This window comes from Aethalodelphis obliquidens, unplaced genomic scaffold (assembly GCF_003676395.1).
Source record: "Aethalodelphis obliquidens isolate GAN/ISIS:26980383/991018 unplaced genomic scaffold, ASM367639v1 scaffold34, whole genome shotgun sequence".
In the NCBI taxonomy this organism is placed as follows: domain Eukaryota; kingdom Metazoa; phylum Chordata; class Mammalia; order Artiodactyla; family Delphinidae; genus Aethalodelphis; species Aethalodelphis obliquidens.
Window position 1 is genome coordinate 4877641 of NW_020837978.1, and position 12511 is coordinate 4890151.

A 12511-nucleotide genomic window follows, 5' to 3' on the forward strand; every position below is an offset into this window, starting at 1 on the left:
ACAAGTCAGCCCGTTTCCATCCTTCCCCATCTTGCCAATCCGCCTCCGGAGGGTGTGCGGGCAGGGCTTCGGGGCCGGGGTGTCCCACCCCAGGCTGGCCCAGGCTTTCCATCTTCCCCTGATGCCCAAGTTCAGCCCCTCCGAATGCCTGAACCGGACGAGTCTATCTTTCTGGACGCGAAGTTGGGGCTTTCCCCAGGCCTCCGGGCTGGCAGGACCGGCAGGGGCCTCGCGCCGTCCTTCGGGACCGGAACAAACAGCCGCTGACCCCGGGAGGCCCGGGTCACCTTCACCCTCGCCTTGCCCTCCACCTCGCAGCCCTCTCCCCTCCGGGGACCGGTCTCCACCGCTGGCCTCCCTCCGGGCGGGAGGGACACTTGTGCGAGCTCGGCCGCGCTTCCCGGGGCGCCGCATCCGCCGCCGAGATGCTGGCAGCTCGGGACGGCCCCGCTCGGCCCTCTCCTTATTTATCCACCCGGCAGTTTCCATGGCTCCGCAGCCATCCTCCGCCCCCTTCCCGGCGCACAGTCCGGCGGCGGGCGCGACGGGCCCGGTGGGGGCGGCGGGGGGCGTGCGCGGCGCCGGGACCGGGCGGCGCTCCCCAGTCTTACCCCCGGGGCGGCCGGGCCACTTCTGCAGCCCGGGCCCGGCCCCCGGCCCGCTCGCCTGCACCCCGATCTGCTCCCCGCCGGGCCTGTCGCCGGGGCCCCAGGCACAGCGCAGCCCCCGGCCCGGCCGGCGGCGCGGGGGAGGGGCGCGGCGCAGGCAAAGTTGCTGAGTTGCTTTGCACGCTCAGAAGTTGCAGCTGAGACGGCAGCTTCCCGCCCCCTTCCTGGACTCGGCGACTCGAAACACACACCCCACCCGTCGCCACCCGCTGCCTGCCCTCGCCCCCGCCGCCCCGGCCCGGACTCGGCAGCATCCCCGCCCGGAGCCCAGGTTTCCAGCGGAGTCGGGTTGGGGGCGGGCGCACCCCACCTCCCCGCTCCGTCCCAGGGAGGGGGAAGCGGCGGCGGGCGGATAGCCGCGCGACCAGGGCGCTTTCGCACTTTGTAAAGCTGAGCAGTTGGGTAGGGATCGCCCCCCGACCCCCGCGCCCTCCCCGGGCGAAGCGGGGTTTGCAGAGCGAGAACCGGGCAGTGTTCCCATCGCCTCCCGCGGGGGTTTTCGCCAGGCAGGCGGGAGGGGCTCCGCTAAGGGGCTGAGGTGGCCAACAGGTGCTCGCGAGCCCATGTGACGGGGGAGGGGCCGCGCAGGGGAAGCCGGGGTGGAGGTGGGGTGGGGGTGGCGGCGGGCTCCCTCCCTCCCTCCCTTCTCCCCCTCCCTCCCGGTCCCCCGCGGAGCCCGACGCCGCGCGCACCCCGCCCGCGGCGGCCTAGGGAGAGCTCGCGGGTGGCTCTCCGGGGCGCTGGTGCCCTCGCGGCCTGCCCAGGAGGAGGAGGAAGAGGAGGGGGAGGGAGGGGATGCGAAAGTGGGTCAGGAATGTAACTGGACGCTGCGCACCCGCACGCACCTCCTCCCCCGCCCCCATACCGGCAGCGGCGGCCCGCGCAAGCCTTGGAAAGCGAGTCTTTTGCCGTTGTGGTTCCCCAGCCTTATCGGTGGACGGTTACCAGGGGATCCCGAGGGATGTGTTTCCCTGTGACCCTTTGGGAAGAAAAACTTAGTTGCCTCAGTAACCGAGCTTGGCTTGGATGGGAGGATGCAGTGAATGTTCTAGGTGAGCCTGAGGGTGAAGAGGCGGCAGTTGCACTAGGGAGCGGATTAACTTTTCTTGTTACTGAACCAAGACGTGAAAGAAAAGCTGGAGAGGAGGTGGGTTTTTGCCCTGCTTCTTGTGTGTTTGTTTGTTTGTTTTCCTGCCGTCTCAGAGAACATAAATTCAACATCTTTGCGTTAGAGTTTGAGTCTCCCAAATGCAGGCCCGGGCTGCCATAAGTTTACCAACGTTCTTAGCAAACGCTCCCTTTGAAGTTGGTACCTTCGAGTCGGAAGAAGCAGGGGACAGGGACAGTGACAGTTTTGTATTTGAGGAAGGCCTGAGAAACAAACATGGAAAGGCCTTTATTAAAAGGAGAAGAAAAAAATCAGCAAAAAACCCCGCACACTCAACCCTCCTCAAAGCAGGAGAAATGAGAGCAGTCCAGTTAGTTCCCTCCGGAGCCCAGCGGCACCTCACACCCCGAGCATGTGATTAGGAGAGGGAGGGTCCAGCTTTTAAAGAGATGGGCTTTGGGTTTGGGTGCTGGTGATGCAAGCGGAGTCAAGGAAGAAATAACAGTAAGCAATGAGGTTGCGAAGCAGTGCAGCCCGGACCCTTCTTGAGCACCTTTCCAGAGAGCTGTCGCATTTTTCCTCTGCTGGTTTGGTCCAGGAGACCTCAGTTACAGAGGGCAGGCTAGGGCTGCGGAACCAAGGCCCAGAAAGCCGCGAAGCTTCAGGCCCCAAAGAAACTGCTGGAGTTTTACTCAAGAAGCCAGGAGGGGTGTGTTATCCTCTAGAGAGATCCTAAGAGTTAGCCGAAGAAAAGCTAGCTGACTTAGCACTTAATGTAAATTTCTGTTTCCAAAGCAACCCTAGAGAAAGAAAACTAAATTGAGATGCATTTTGCATGAAAGAGTCTATATTCATAGGAAGCAAAAACTGGTCAGTTGAATTTCGGTACATTGAATCATAGTCTACGTTTATATGTAAAAGAGGAGGTTATTTTGTGATGAAAACTTTTGTGGAGATCTAACCATCCCTAGTCTATTTTTATTTTATTTTTTAACTTTGTTGTGTTTTCTCAGTAAAATGGGAGTAAGAATAATAATGCTTGATCTGCTTTGGGGTAGTAGACTGGACTTTTTCTATTACTTTCTAGATAGAGGATCTTCAGTTCAACTGGCAAAAGTCTTTATTTTCGCTTATGGTGTTTTCCTGAACTGTACAACAGCTGAAGCTGGAAACGGACCAGTTCCATACCCTGGATAGTCTTGCATTTGAATGAAAATGGCAGAGTTATGCAGAACTTTTCTGGAAACTTGAAAAAAAAATGAAGACGTTCATGATCTTAGATTTGGTCACCCTGTTAGGGAGCATGATTTCCTTCTGTGTGAGATAATGAGACTGTCAAATCTTGGTTCAAACCAGCATTGTTGCTATAGAAATGAATTGAAAATTTAAGTAAAAAATGAAGTGGCAGACTTCCTTTTTCCCCCCATCCCTTCTCCCCACGCCTCAATTTCTTCTACATTCATGAAACATTTCTATGTAGGGTGATCTTCATTTTAGTTATAAATCAGATCTATAAAGCAAGTTAAATTAAGGAATAAATATCTGTTAAGAAAGGATTGACAATAGAGTCCTTAATATTGTGTGTTCTTGTATATTTAAAACGTGTTACATAATTTGGGGGGCACTTTTCAAGAAATTGCCTATGTGTAGCAGGTTTCCACATAGATTATTTTGGACAATGCATTTGTAACTGTTTACTCACTGCTACCCCCAAAATATTTTTTTCAGTGAACATGTGCTTTAAACATTTTAGCCACCTATTTTGTCTAGCTTGTGTTAGACAAGCTAGACAAAATAGGTGACTTGTGTTAACTTGTGTTAACTTAAGCACTGTGGAGATTACACAGTAGAGAGAGGCATGTTCATGTTCCTAAAAAGACTGAAGTCTAATATGTTTTAGTTGGGGGTGGTTACAGCTAGATGATAAATATAAGAAGTTTAACAGTTCAGGAGTTAAAACACCAGGAAAAAATATGTGCCTGTATGCCTAAGAAGAGATGATGGATTCATAGATGAAAGGTAAAATGAGTTGAGAAGTAGAATGAGAGATTAAAAACATTCTTTTCCTTCTATTTATTCTCTAAAATAGTAGCAGTGAACCTGTATTGTTTCCGTGTAAGAATGAGGGTTTGCTCTTTTTTAGGGAGATCTTGCCAGACAGCTAGTGTACAATTGACTGTCAATGAAAAGTCAGGCGCAAAGTGCTCAGGAACTTCCAGGGAGGGGCAGAGGGCAGAGGGTGAAAGGGAAGGTAAAAGGGAGAGGGCAAACCCTTACTTAGCAAAGGCTCAGATGTGGCAGTGCTGGGCGTGTCCTGGGTAGCTGTGAGGTGGCAGCCATCAGGAAGTGCTCCCGAGGGAGTTGGTAGAACTTGAACTTAGGCCGTACAGGGTGGACATGATTTTAATAGCTAGAGAAAGACAGACCTTCCTAGTGGTAGAAGGAAGATAAGCCGCGAGGCAGGAAGTCGCAGGGAACATTGGGGGAATTTGAATGGATCGTCTTTGCTCCTGGAGATGGATCAAGTATGAACTTTGTCATTTGAATGATAGGTTTAGGGACAGACCAGTTAGGGACCTTGAATGCCTGGGCCACTGTTGGTGTTAGGACTTCATCTGCAGGTAATGGGGAATTGTGACAGGATTTTGAGCAAGGAAAATACGTGGTCACTGTTGGATTTGGGGAAGGTTAATCTTGTGCGTTTTGTTGGGAATGGGAGGTCAGGGACCATGAGTGGCTATTGCCACTGGGACCCAAGGGCCTGGACAAGGGTTGTATCAGTGGGACCTTGGTTGGAAGGTGATGCTTGGAGAGTTATTTATTTTCTTTCTTTCTTTATTTTTGGCTGCATGGGGTCTTCGTTGCTGTGCACGGGCTTTCTCTAGTTGCAGTGAGCGGGGTCTACTCTTCATTGCGGTGCCTGGGCTTCTCATTGCAGTGGCTTCTCATGTTGCGGAGCACGGGCTCTAGGCGCGTGGGCTTCAGTAGTTGTGACGCGTGGGCTTAGTAGTTGTGGCACCCGGGCTTAGTTGCTTTGAGGCATGTGGGATCTTGCCAGACCAGGGCTGGAACCCGTGTCCCCTGCATTGGCGGGCGGATTCTTAACCACTGCGCCACCAGGGAAGTCCCGTGAGTTGTTATAAATGGAAAATTGACAGTACTTTATAGTGTTTGGATGTGGACCTGAAGCATCCAAGATGACTGCGGATTTAAATCTAGATGCCTTGGCAGGTGGTACTATGAACAGAAATTGGAACAGGAAGGCAGTGTTTAAGGTAAATTGAAGGGTTGATTTCAGAAGTGGAATTGGAAGCCGTGATTGGCAGCTGGGTTTAGGTGATTTAGGGAGGATGGATGGGTCTTGGCTGAAAGTAGAGGGTGAGTCATCTACAGAGAAGTAAGTGATGATTGGTCCTAAATTTGAACTTGGTGGCAAAGGACGAATTTTAGGGTACATTCATGATTAGAATTTATATATATACCTATATACATATGTATACATTCCAAAATTCTCCTGGGAATTCCCTGGTGGTCCAGTGGTCAGGATTCTGTGCTTCCACTACAGGGTTACAAGTTCGATCCCTGGTGGAGGAACTAAGATCCCTCAAACCGTGCAGCAAAAAAAAAAAAAAAAAAGATTCTCCTCCTTCCTTGTAAAGCACTAGAAGGTAGTCATTCCTGAGGCTTTAGTTAGCGCCAATCTACTGAATCAGCATTGTGGTAACCCAAGTACTTTACCCAGTAGCTCCCAAACCCGGCTCAACAGATTAAGGGGTACAACCCCATAGGCACTGAATCAGAATCTCCCGGGCTGGCAGCCTGTGTGTTATATAAGCGTCACAGGCCACTCTGATACAGATTCCTCTTGGGGAACCAGTGCCTCCGTCAGTGTGTTCTACAACCTGAGACCTCCCGGGAGCCTCCCGTCTCTCCCCAGGAGAGCAAGAGTTCTTCCTTTTCACGTGTTAGTTTCAACCTGTTCTTGTGCTTTTGTATCTGATGGACAGCCATTGATAGGCAATGCTGGAAGTTGTATTTATATCCAGAGGACCTGCTGCTTTACAAATTTAGCATGGGTTTGCAAGCCTGGATGGATGTGTCAGAAGAGCTCTGCCCTGCTAGGTAGGAAGGAGGTTTGGGGTTGAAGCGCTGTGTTCGGGGCTGACTCACACTCTGTCCATCGAAGTAGGTCGAGATGATGCAATAGACCGGGCCCTGGGCAGACTACTTCCTGTACCTTTGGATACGTAGACCCCGGGCCTGGTATTTGGCAATATTCTCGGGAGGAGACTGACTGATTGGCTTATCCTCTTCAAGGGAGCTGAGTAGTCAGAGGTAAGGCGGGGCAAGCTGTGAGCTCTAAACAGCAGTCTAGAGTTTAGAGAGAACCAGCCCAGTTTAGAGAGAATGGAGAGTCAGGAATTCAGGGCTGGATTTCTAAAGGGTGATGACCGTTCACACCTTTTTCAAGGAATACTTGTCTATCTGTGTATCTCATTGCTTTATTGTCACAAAAAACAAATGTCTGTCCTTTTGAGCGGCAGCAAACATTTTGTCACTTCCAGTTAACCAGATGCCGATTATCCGGCTGCAAGGTGTCATTTGCTCTTTTTTATCCTTTCCTGTTTATAAGCTATAAAGAGACAAATTCTCATGTCCGTATCATTACATGTCTGGTGCACTAGCAGGCAGACACTAATGATTAAAATTCATGGTGGAGGTCGGAGGGGCAGCATCCTCTCCCTGCAGAAGCCAGTGGTGGGGTTTTTTTCTCGTTGACCTTTTACTTTACCCCTACCAAACAACAGTAGAAAATGATGGAATCAGGGTTGTTTTTTTTTTTTTTTTAATTGTGGTAAAGTACATATAACATAAAATGGACCATCTTCAACAACTTTAAGTGTGCAGTTCAGTACTGTTAAGCACATTCACGTTGTTATGCAATGGAATCTAGGCCTTGAACTTCATTTAGAATATAAGGGAGTATTCTAAACATATCAGAAAATGAAACCCAAGGTACTCAAGAAACTGTGAGTGAGAGAGGATGGTATAAGATGCAGACCCTTAGAGCACTCATGTGAGAGGTGAGAGATGGCAGGTAGATGGATGGCCCGTCTGCGGGATGGGCTTGTCCGAGAACATCCTTTTCAGCAGCTATTTGTGAAGTTAGACTACAGGGGGGAAAAGGTGATTTTGTGCTTGAGATTTCTTTAAGAAGCCAGAAATTGGGCTAGCATCATTTTCTTTTTAATTTTTAAAAATTTTATTGAAATATAGTTGATGTACAATGTTGTATTAATTTCTTCTGTATAGCAAAGTGACTCAGTTATACATATATGTATATATTTTTTTCATATCCTTTTCCATTATGGCTAGCATCTTGATACACAGATTTTAAAGTCTTCTTGAAGCTCTGAGTGTAAAATGAAAGAGCTCAAATGAGAATTTACAGCATCTAATTTACACAGTTTTCTAGCGTCTCCAGAGTTTGTTTTGTGTATTCTGCGGCGTGTATAGAGTTTTGTACACGTTTTGCATTCTCTTGATCACACTGAGGGGTAGGTAGTATTTACTGCTGTTGTCCTAGTTCTCCTAGTGACATGTATCTTATTATTATTTATGAAAATATGGGTATTAACAGCCAAAAAACTTCTAAATGAGCAAGAACCTCTAAATTTATGAGCATGTCAATGATCACATGGTAAATAGAACGATTTTTAAGGTTAAATAGGTAAGATTCATAAGAAAGATTGGAGACATGATTGCTGTTCACTTTTTTCCCCCCATTAGAAAATTTATTTTCACAACCCCTTACTGTTTGCACTCATTCCTAATACCCACAAAACAGGTTTCAAGCTGCTCAGTCCAACAGGATGTCAGCCGCAGTTCCAAAGAAGCTGTGGGTTCGTGTTTTACCAAAGGAGAGATGCTTCTTTTCTCTCTCACAGCTTTGGGAATTGATGGCTTGTTTAACAACCCTCCGTTTAAAAAGTGCTGCTGAATTTGAGAAAACTTAACAGAACGGCTCTGAGTTTATCTTATTCCAAACTGCTTTAGTAAACTTTTGCTTATCAGCCCTGTGAAGATGTGTTAAAAACCAGCTTGGCAACGTTTTTTTCATATAGCATGCTAGAGGGCCTTGAGAAAAGAGTTTTGAAGCAATATCAGCATTGGGACTAAAACGGAACACTTTTAAACAAGAATCCTCGTATGTTTCTCTGCATTTGGAGAACTCATCTTTTAAAAGCTAAGATTTCATAGTAGGACTGAATTACCAGTGGAAGGTTTTCCTACGGTAGCAATAACAGGCAAAGGCAATTAGAATTTCACGAAGAACTTGGAAGATGGTTTCTTTTGTATGGATACCTACATATTCACAATCCTGCGCCCACGCATGACACCAATATAATTTACTGAATTCTGTTTAGAAGCAGTCTTTTAAAAAAATATATTTATTTTTGGCTGCGTTGGGTTTTCGTTGCTGCGCGCAGGCTTTTCTCTAGCTGCGGCGAGCGGGGGCTGCTCTTTGTTGCGGTGCGCGGGCTTCTCATTGCGGTGGCTTCTCTTGTTGCGGAGCACGGGCTCCAGGCGCGCGGGCTTTAGTAGTTGTGGCTCGCGGGCTCTACAGCGCAGGCTCGGTAGTTGTGGCGCGCGGGCAGAGTTGCTCTGCGGCATGTGGGATCTTCCCGGACCAGAGGTCGAACCTGTGTCCCCTGCCAATGCAGGCGGATTCTTAACCACTGTGCCACCAGGGAGGTCCTAGAAGCAGTCTTTATGTAGATTTTTGAATACTTTGCACTCTGATGGTATTGAAATACAGATTTCAGACGAGAGCTTTCAGTAAAGGATTACTTTGAGGGTCAAGGAGTTATTTTTTATAAGGTACAGTCACTCGAGAGATTTGAAGGATATGAATCAACAGTTTTGTACTGCAGTTTTAGAGCATGTTTGTCCTTGAAGCCACGAGCTTCAGCTGACTTGCCAAAGGAAAGCAGCAGTTAATTCATGTTGCTCCGTCATTAATCTACAGAAAATGAAAGTTCAGATGGTCCTGGGAGTCTAACATATCTCAATTTTGTTTTCTTTTAAAGCTGAGTTCTTACATTTTACTAGAAAAATAGTCCAGCTTTTAAAGTAGACAATCCAGCAGTCGACAGGTGCCTGTCTTACGGTGAAACCCTGTGATGCCGAATGTGGGACATTTCTGTGCTGTGTGTTAGTACAGAACCTTCCTGCTCCATCACCGTGCCCTTCGCGTTGTCATTTCTGTGTTGAACAGGGCCTTCACCCTCCTGAAATGTCAGCCGAGGCCTCAAACTCGGGTGTGTTTTCCCTTTGATTACCTTGGTTCTGGGCCAGCCTCGTATTCCACACATCCAGCATAGGCAGTAGAGTTGCTTCTTGATGTTGAGCTGTTAATCTTTTTATTGTTTCCTGTCACTTTTCCCCATAATTGATCCTCTTGAGCCCAAGGGGGGGAAAGTGATGAAAATGACTTTGAAAACAGCTTTGAAAAGGAGTATTTTATGTTGGACTTGGGTCTTACCTGAGACGGTAAAACAATGGCAAAAGCACAGTCTGCTTCGTAAGGCAGAACCTCAGCCCTCACACCGAGTGAGCTAGATTCGAATGGACGCTTTGCAGGAGAAGTGAAGAGGGTTTTCCTGGTGTTTTTGCAGTGACTCAGACATGCAAGTGTGTGGAGTGAAGGATGGCGAGAACTCGCAGGTGGTTTGCATTTAGTTCTATGCAAAGGCTACAGAATGAGGTCCTCTTTCCTTTGGAATTAAAAATACAATTCTTTCTGAGCTGTAGGCTTTCTCGTATATTCTCTCCCCAATATTCCCTCTATCCCACATTCAATTCACTAATTCTTGCTTTGGCTTTGGAAGCTCTGCCTCTACCCAGCCCTGGAGTGTGCCAGGTCGCCCACTGGAATTTGAGAAGAAAATATTAGAACCTCAATTGTATTTTTAGCTTGTCCTTTTTCTTTTTTTCAGTTTGTTAAAATTGTGGTAAAAAAGATATAACATAAGATTTGCTGTCATGATCATTTTTAAGTGTACAATTCAGTGGCATTAATTACATTCACAATGTTGTGCAACCATCACCACTGTCTATTTCCAAAATTTGTCATCACCCCAGACAGAAACCTGCACCCATTAAGCAACAACTCCCCACGTCCATCTTGACTCTCTAATCTACTTTGTCTCGTATGCCTGTTCTAGATATTTCTTATGAGTGGAATCATACAATGTATGTCCTTTGAGGTCCGGCTTATTGTTTTGCATAATATTTTCAGAGCTCATCTATGCTGTGTCATGTGTTAGTACTTCATTTCTTTTTATGGCTGAATTATATCCTATTATATTGACTGTGTATAGTACATTTTGTTTATCTGTTCATCAGTTGATGGACATTTGGGTTGTTTCTACACTGGCTATTTTGAATAATGCTGCTGTGAACATGGGTATAAAAGTGTCAGTGGAAATCCCTGTGTTCAGTGCTTTTGGGTATATGTTGAATATTTACCTAACGCTGGAATTGCTGGGTCATGTGGTAGCTCCACGTTTAACATTTTGAAGAACTGCCGAACTGTTCTCCCCCGTGGCTGTACCAATTTATATTCCCCGTAGCAATATACGAGGGTTGCAATTTCTCCACATCGTTCCCAGCCCTTGTTATTTTCCATTTTTTTATTATAGCCACCCCAGTGGATCTGAAGTGGTATCTTGTGGCTTTGATTTCCATTTCCCTGATGACTAATGATACTGAGCATCTTTTCATGTGCTTATTGGTCAGTAGTATGTTTTCTTTAGAGAAATGTCTATTAAGTCCTTTGCATTGTGCATTCTTGTATATGTTTCGTAATGCCTAAGAGTAGTATACAGTTTATAAATTAAAATATACATATGCTAGGATATATGCAAGGTGTTTTTTAAAGATGGGGGATGTACTTTTTGAAAGTTTGGGATGTACTTTTTTTTTGCGGTACGCGGGCCTCTCACTGTTGTGGCCTCTCCCGTTGCGGAGCACAGGCTCCGGACGCGCAGGCTCAGCGGCCATGGCTCACGGGCCCAGCCGCTCCGCAGCATGTGGGATCTTCCTGGACCGGGGCACGAACCCGCGTCCCCTGCATCGGCAGGCGGACTCTCAACCACTGCGCCACCGGGGAAGCCCTGGGATGTACTTTTTAAAAGTCCATTATTATGGACTATAAAAATGATCTATTTTATTTCTTAGTGCCTAACCTTAGCAGGAAAATACTCATGAAAATTCCTAAGCTTTCTGGGGCGCGGGGTGGGGAGCGGAATCCTATTTGGTCAAATGTAATGTGTTTACTGGAGCCGCCATATGAAACTAACCACAGGGTCCCAAGAATATCTTTTGGGATGTTTTCTTTCCGTACTTAAGAAAGTAAATCTCCGTGGCTGGTTTTCAAGTTAGACTTGGCTATGCTCAATCCTATTTTGTGGTTAATAATGGCATTTCAGGGTTCTAGCGTATCTTATTAAGAGATGGAAATGGTTTTTCATGCCATGTCACATAGGGGAGCCAGAAGGCATAGAATGAATCTAAAGGAAGAGGCTTAGCTCTAAAATAATGATGATGATGATGATGATACTTATTATGTCACTTATAAAACTAATTTGATTGTATAAAGAGATTAGCTTTGGGGGGATTGAACTGGCCTATGTAATGACCCAGTAAAAGCATTTTAGGCCTTGGATTTTTTTAAAAAAGCGGATTGGTTTTCCCATTGTTGTTCTATTCTCTGAAAGTAAACTTTGTGCAGTTACCCTAAAATGCCAACTTCTATCAAGGGCGTGACATCACCATCCTAGTACATCCTGGTGTATTTCTTGGAAAGTGTCCACACTGGCAGGCGTTTTCCAAATAAAACATTTGTTTCAGTAAACAAGTGTTTTACCCGGCAGCCCAAGTGGAGAATTTTAAAACCAGTGTTTGTTTTGCAAGCAAACATTTTGTTTCAATCCTTGCAGCTAAACAAGTGGGTAAGATTTAAGTGGCCTCCTGGTAAAAACAAATGCAGACCATTTTCAGAAAACTTCGGCTGAGCAGAAATCTATTTGCTGTTAGAGTGTGAGTTTAGACATTCAGGGAAATAATTGGTACTTTCTATAGAGTTCTGTACTTAGTTTCAGTCAGAGTGGAAAGTCTTAGGTCTGGGTAAAGGCTCTGAATTTTTTTTTAAGGCAAAAGATGAAGAAATATAAAAGAATCATGAAAAGTATTCGTTTTGCATATTTAAATTTTATAGCTTGCCTTTGAAATGTGACTAAACCATCATCGGGTATTCGCTCTGCATTTGTTACCTCTTTTCTAATTATTTTGATGGTAATTCCTCCAGTGTGTCATCGAATCCAACATCCACGTTAATTATCAGCCTTCATCTTTTGACTTTTATAAAAATTGTGGTATAATCAGACTTTGGTGAGCTGTTATTACTCTTACTTAGGGTTCCTTGTAATCGAACATTCATTCTGTCTTTGATGGACTATCTTTTGGAATACGTCTTCCAATTTTTTACATTTGAAAGTTTGCTTGTGATGTGCTTTTCTCTTTGTTTGTTTGTTTGTTTGTTTTGTGGTACGTGGGCCTCTCACTGCTGTGGCCTCTCCCGTTGCGGAGCACAGGCTCCGGACGCGCAGGCCCAGCGGCCATGGCTCACGGGCACAGCCGCTCCGTGGCATGTGGGATCTTCCCGGACCGG

The 12511-nt window shown here is 46.5% G+C and overlaps 1 protein-coding gene across 3 annotated transcripts in view; it reads left to right on the top strand.

Moving 5' to 3' along the window:
* The first annotated feature begins 851 nt into the window (after window positions 1–851).
* RREB1 (ras responsive element binding protein 1) overlaps window positions 852–12511 on the top strand; it is a 180228-nt gene continuing 168568 nt past the window's right edge. For 2 of the 3 annotated variants that reach the window (XM_027128297.1, XM_027128302.1), the window contains exon 1: window positions 1367–1815. The gene's annotated coding sequence lies outside the window, so the exon portion shown is untranslated. Of the gene's footprint in view, window positions 940–1366; window positions 1816–12511 lie in introns of those variants that run through there. The other variant, XM_027128303.1, reaches the window with a different exon arrangement.